At 46.5% G+C, this 6,242-nt stretch overlaps 1 protein-coding gene across 2 annotated transcripts in view; it reads left to right on the forward strand.

The window, feature by feature from the left end:
- Mtus2 (microtubule associated scaffold protein 2) overlaps positions 1-6,242 on the forward strand; it is a 374,670-nt gene that overhangs the window by 141,971 nt on the left and 226,457 nt on the right. The gene's annotated exons all lie outside the window — the stretch shown is intronic.

The following is a 6,242-nucleotide window of genomic DNA, read 5'->3' on the forward strand; positions in this document are numbered from 1 at the left end:
TCAGGCCAGCTCTCCACCTGTCCCTACTCTGTGACCTCAGGCCAGCTCTCCACCTGTCCCTACTCCGTGACCTCAGGCCAGCTCTCCACCTGTCCTTACTCTCTGCCTTACTCTCCTCATTTCCCTTCCCTCTACCCCTTTCCTCTGCAACCCTCTGTCAGGAGCAGCTCTCCCTCTTTCATAACAGTTTATGCTGTTTTCCAAGGAGCAGCGATCCTAATACCATGGAGGCCTTGACCAGCAGGGCTCCGTGATGCCATCTGCTCTCTCTTCCCTCTTCTCTCCCAACCTGACTAGCTGCTGCTTACCTGAGCCCTCCCCCTCCTCCCCTTCCTCCTCCTCCCCCACTGGCACCCCAATGCCTGGCATGCCCAGACTGGGCTAGGAATCTTCTCTCTCCTGCTCCTAGCTTTGGATCCACTCAGCCTATTTTGTCATCACTGTCTGAGCACTTGTGCCCGAGGGCTTGGCAGGACCAGGACACGTTCATCCTTATTTTCCCTCTGGTGTTTCTCCTTTTTGCTTTGCTCAGGCATCACCTCCCACCCTTCATGCTGAGCACAGGTGACCACAGTGTGTGCCGATGCCACCAACACATGTTCGAGCCACCATCTTTTGGGCTGAGACAGGCTACCCTACTTGGCCATCTACCTGCTTCCCTGTACCTTTGTTGCTGTCTCAAGCTTGGTCTCTTTTAGCCTCTTACCCGGCCTTCTCAGTTTTCCTCCGTCAACACTTTTATTGAGACATGATATGCACACCACGTACTTCACTCATCTAAAGGACAAATCCAATGGGCTTTTTGACTCTTCGTAGATATGCGATCATTACCACAGTAACTGAAGGACATTGCATCATTCTGAAAAAAATACCGACTTGCTGTCACTTCAGATTTTCCTGAAGCCCCAGCCACTAACGTTCACTAACCTACTTTCTGTCTCTATAGATGTCCCTGATCTAGACCCCTCGTGTGTGTGGTCTTTGGTATCTGACTTCTTCTGCTGGCTTCAGAATGTCCAAGTTTGATTGATTTGTAACACATCAGTGTTTCGTTCCTTTGTCTCCTTATCTTGAGAAGACCAAGTGGCTTAGAAATTATTTTTTCTCCCAGTTTTGAAAGTCAGAAATCTAAGATTAGTTATGGCAGGGTTTATGTCTGCTGAGACCTCTCTTGGTTTATGGGTGAGAGTCCTCTCTCCGGGCATTCATGTGCCCTTTATCTGTGTGCACACACAAGGGGAAAGATGCCACTAACGTCTCCTCCGCAGTCACTGAATAAGGCACCACCCTTGAATGTGGCCTTACTTACTCCTTCAAGGCTGTGCCTTCAAAGACAGCCATGCTGGCACACACGGCTGCAACAAATGACTGTAGGGGTGACGGGCCTCAGCCCAGAAGGATTTTTTTGTTGATGGTTGATCTTCCATTTTCTCTCTAGACCACAGTTTATTTATAAATGCATCAATTAGTGGAGATTTGGCTTGTTTTTGGGTTTTGTCTGTTGTTGACCATGTGATCATTTGCTTCTCATCTTGTATGGGTTTTATGCATATTTTTTTTCTCTTGGGTATTGTATTAGTTAGGGTTTTTTCGAGGAACAGACCCAATAGGATGATATGTTGGTGTGCCTCAGTAGTCTCAATCTAGCACTTGAACTTGGAGGGCTCCTGAAGAATCGCTGGTCCTCAGCCAACAATGGCCTGGATATGCTGTTTCTGAGGTTCACAGTCAGCAACAGCTGCAACAACAGGGCAAATCGGCGCAGGGAAGAATCAAAAGCAAATGTTCTCCCTCCTGCCATGGCCCTTCTTTGTCTGGGTTAGTCCCAGAAGGTGCTGAAAATCCAAGCAGAGAATAGTTGGTTACCTTCCTAACAGTGTCGACTCACCAACCTGTGCAGAGCTGTCTGCAAGATGTGGGATTTGAGGACCTTAAAGAATGTGGTGAACCGCAGGTTCATGCTGTAGACAACCTTCCTACAGGTTCATGCTGTAGACAGCCTTACTTCAGTTTCAGGTGCATTTATACACGAATGTAACAAAGAAAGCAATGATCCAAGGAAGGTTGTTTGAGTTCAGAAAAACATGATCCAAAAAACATGCAAATAAACATAAATAAGCACATACTAAATATTAGCAGAGCAGCCCTTTTCCAGGACTTTTCTTAGGGCAAACCAATTTAAACACAATGCCTGGCATATATAATTATAGATTATATCTGGGAAAGCATGAAAGAAAGGCAGAAGGCCATCTTCAGATTCAGGGGACACAAACCAGATTGGGTTCTATAGCTGTGATCTGACATCCAACAAGAATAAGCCTGTCATAAATTGAATGTAAATGTTTGTCACAGGGAACAAGAGATCACATCTAAGATCCATCCAGGGAACAAAACACACCTGAGGGAAAGGCGCTCTGCCTTTCTTCTGGAGCCTCTGTCTCAGGTCCCCAAGGCATGGTGCACCATGGGCCATTCTTTTGACTGTGTTCCAATGAGCAGTGGTCACTGCTGCACAAGTAGACACATCTTGCCGGGGAGGTTGGTCCCATGGGTGGTAGGATGCACAGCTTAGCAAGACGGTTGATGCCATTTCTTCCCCAGCAGCCTGCATAGCACCCTCTGGGACTGTGCAAACAGGCTGGTGGAGAGGAAGAGAGCCTCGTTCTTTACATTGTCAGCTCAGTGTCCACAACACTGTCGTCTGAATTAAAGACGACAGATGAAGAATGAAACGGAAGAATGACGCTGCTTCTATGTCATTGAGGATATCACCTCGATTCCAGCTTGTCTTGAAGAAAATCTGTTTAAAGAGGGAACGTAGCTCCCCCCCCCACACACACATACACCTGAGAGCCAGTGGTTCTACAGCATAGAGTAACTCCAGTAGAGTGTCTACTGAAGGCAGAGGCATGATGGGAAATACCCAGGAATCACTGCTCGGAAATGATGCTGCAATGCCGAGGTTATACAGGGCCTGGATGATTTTTGTAGCTTTTCCCTCAATACTTTTGAGCTCTTGCTTCTGCTCCTTCACCTTTATTCCCTTTTCTGAAAATGTCTGAACTCCTAAGAGTGTTCTCAGTCTGATTTCTGCCTAATCAATAGCTCCTTTCATTTAAGAATCTCTCTTACTGTTCCAGTCTGAGCCAGCCAGGTTTCTGTTACAAAACTTGGATTTCTTTGAATTTTGTTAGGTTTACTCTGTCAGGTAAAAGCTACTCCTGAAAAATCCCTTCAAAGTAAACCTTTCTTGGTTTGGGGGATATAGTTCAGTGAGTAAAAGTAAGAGGACCCAAGTTCAAATCCTCAACTCCACATAAAATCTGGGCAAGGTGTCATGTGCCTGTAACCAGTGTTGGAGGGCAGACAGATCCTGGGAGCTCGCTGGTCAGTTAGTCTCGTTAAAATGCCAAGTTCTAGGTTCAGTGAGTGGCCTGGCCCCCAAAGAGAAGGAGGAGATTAATAGAGGAAGACAGGCCCAGTCCTTCTCTGGCCTCCCTCCACACGCATGTGCTTGGGCGCATCCACCTCTGTGCACATGTGTGTACACACTACAGCACACATACACTAAATAAATAAATACATATTAAAATCTGTATACTGAGCGCCTGTCAAGGCCTCTGGCAAGCACAAACCTTGAATTTCTCAGCAGTTTAACTGCTTGACAGTTATTTTTTTGTGTGTCGTCTTTATCTTTCTGAGGTCTCATTGGAAGACTGTGCAGGCACATCATGCAGTCCTCATTTGACCATGGTTCTCTGACAGCGGCCTGGACACGACCACTAACAAAAGCCTTTCCTTAATTTCCTTAATTTACTTCTTGTTTTCCATGAGGATTTTCCAGCCCAGCAAATGCTAAACCTCGCGTGCCTAACAACTACTTTCTGTCCAAATGCTGGTCTTAGTTCTCTACCTACACAGTACCAGAAGAATAAGCATGACACCCGTGGCACCCTCAGCCCCACCTGGAGATTTGTAGAAAATTCTAAGTCCATTTAATACACCCTCCAAAGTCCATATTCTCTCAGTAACACTTGCTAGCTATTAGCATGGATTCACGCCCCATAATTTTCTTTAAGCCCTTGTTGTCAGTTTTTTTTTAAAATGCCAATTAACTTCTTCTCTTTGAAGCTCCTTAAACTCAGACTCCTTTTCTTCTTTTACCCCAAAGTTCCTTATACCATCATCTGGACCTGGTTCTGGAGCCGTGCCTATGGAGTGAGTCCTTGTTATAATGGCTCCTGCCTTCGGGTACCTGAATCTCCACGATGCTGAATGGCACGCCATCCCAAATATCAGAAGTTAAAAAGTACAGCAAGCATTTCCCTTCTGGTGGTTCTGTGGGAACATCTTGATGGGATGGGTCTGAGTATGCAACCGAGTTTGATTAGTTTGATGCAAATCTGATCATTTGACCAAGGATGGAGGATCCAGTTCTGTGATGTCGGGGTTGCTGGCTTCTGGCAAGCAACTTCTCACGTCTCCACGCAAGAGTGGCGTTTAAATATTCCCATAGCAAGCAAGTCTGGCTTCTCCTTGAGGTAGCCATCAGAGAGGGAAAGGGTCGACCTTCAATGTCTCTCATGACTTTCACTCAGAAGTTGGCTACTACCACTGCCACAGTAGTGTGTCCCTCCCCAGGGCGATCCTCATTCCCTGGCCGGGCTTGCTAGAGAGTCATTTTGGAAATTGGTTGTTACGTACCTTGATTCTTGTTAAAGAGATGCGCTTCTCGATTTCAGAAAGTGTGGCATCAATGAGAGAAAACAGCAAGCCCATAGCTCTCTGTGCAGTGGTGCTCATATGTATTAGCCATACATATGAGCACCACTAGCATAGCAATGGGTAGATAGCTGGAGCAGAGTGAATGAGTAATGCCCCTCACAGGCTCATCTGTCTCAACACTTGGTCTCTTGTGGGCGGCACTATTTTAGGTGCTGCAGCCCTGTTATAGGATGTGCAGCCCTGGGGTGAGTTTGGAGAGCTCATAGCTGTGTCCTACTCACTTCCAATTCATTCTCTCTATTTCTGGCTCATGGTTGAGCATGTGAGTTCTCGTTTCCTGCTCCAGCCACCATGCCTGCTTGCTGCCATGCCTCACCACCACCGTGGACTCTTGTTCCTCTGGAACCATAAGCCCAGATAAACTCTTCCTTCTATAAGTTGCTTTGGTCATGGTGTTTTATCACAGCAAAAGAAAATATAACCAACACAGTGGCTATATCCTCCCTCTTTCCCAGGAGGAAATTGAGGGGCTGGGAGTTTGAATTCAGTCATGTTGAGCCCAGGTCACCGGTCTACTGAACAGCATGCTGCTTGCTTTGGTCTTTCTGTGTCCTGCTTTCCTTGGGACGAGATGCCACCTTAACACTGAAGGTTTTTTATACAGAGAATTGTCTCAGCAAGGGAGAAAGGTGGTAAAAACAGCCGCTGTGTGCGCATGTTGTCAGGTAAGGTGCAGAGAGGCCAAACGGCTCCTCGCTGATATGAGCATAACTATGGATCTGGGAAAGAAAGAAAAAAAAGTGCTCAGAAAAGTAACTGGGAAGAAAAGTGAAATAAATGAGTAATTTGGCCCAAATCACATAAATATGCTGATATAAAGACTCCAAACGTAAAATTATAAGGAAAAACCATCCTTAAAATAATGCCCTGAGTCATTGTTAGTGATCATGTGATTCTCTTGTGTCTTCATTAGTTATAGAATTAAAACACCTACTTATAGGTGTGTGTGTGACACACACCTTTAATCCCAGCACTCGGGAGGCAGAGGCAGGCAGAGCTGTAAGTTCAAGGCCAACCTGGACCACATAGCGAGTTCCAGGACAGCCAGGGCTACACAGTGAGAACCTGTCTGAAAACCAAATCAAAACCAAAATCAAAATCTGTTTATGTGTCCACTTGTGTGTTCAGTTACAATTCTGACAAGTTAGATGCGACCTTGACTTTGTTCCCGGTGTAGACAAGGTGCCCTTTGGTCAATTAGCTCACACGGTGCATGCCTCCACGCATGCACCTGTGTGTGGACGTCAGAGGCCCTCCCCTTCCTCTCGCGGAGGCAGGCTCTCCCTTCTTTCTGCTGTGCTTTTGTCCAGCAACACTGCCGGCCATTCTCCTGGTTTCACCTGCCATCTCGGCACAGGAGTGCTGGAGCCGTGAATGGCCAGCACTCTACTATTTCCAGGTTTCTGCTTTTGATTCTGAGGCAGCGTCTCTCTGTGCAGCTAAGGATTCTGAGGCAG

Source organism: Microtus ochrogaster, chromosome 2 (genome assembly GCF_000317375.1).
Source record: "Microtus ochrogaster isolate Prairie Vole_2 chromosome 2, MicOch1.0, whole genome shotgun sequence".
Lineage (NCBI taxonomy): Eukaryota > Metazoa > Chordata > Mammalia > Rodentia > Cricetidae > Microtus > Microtus ochrogaster.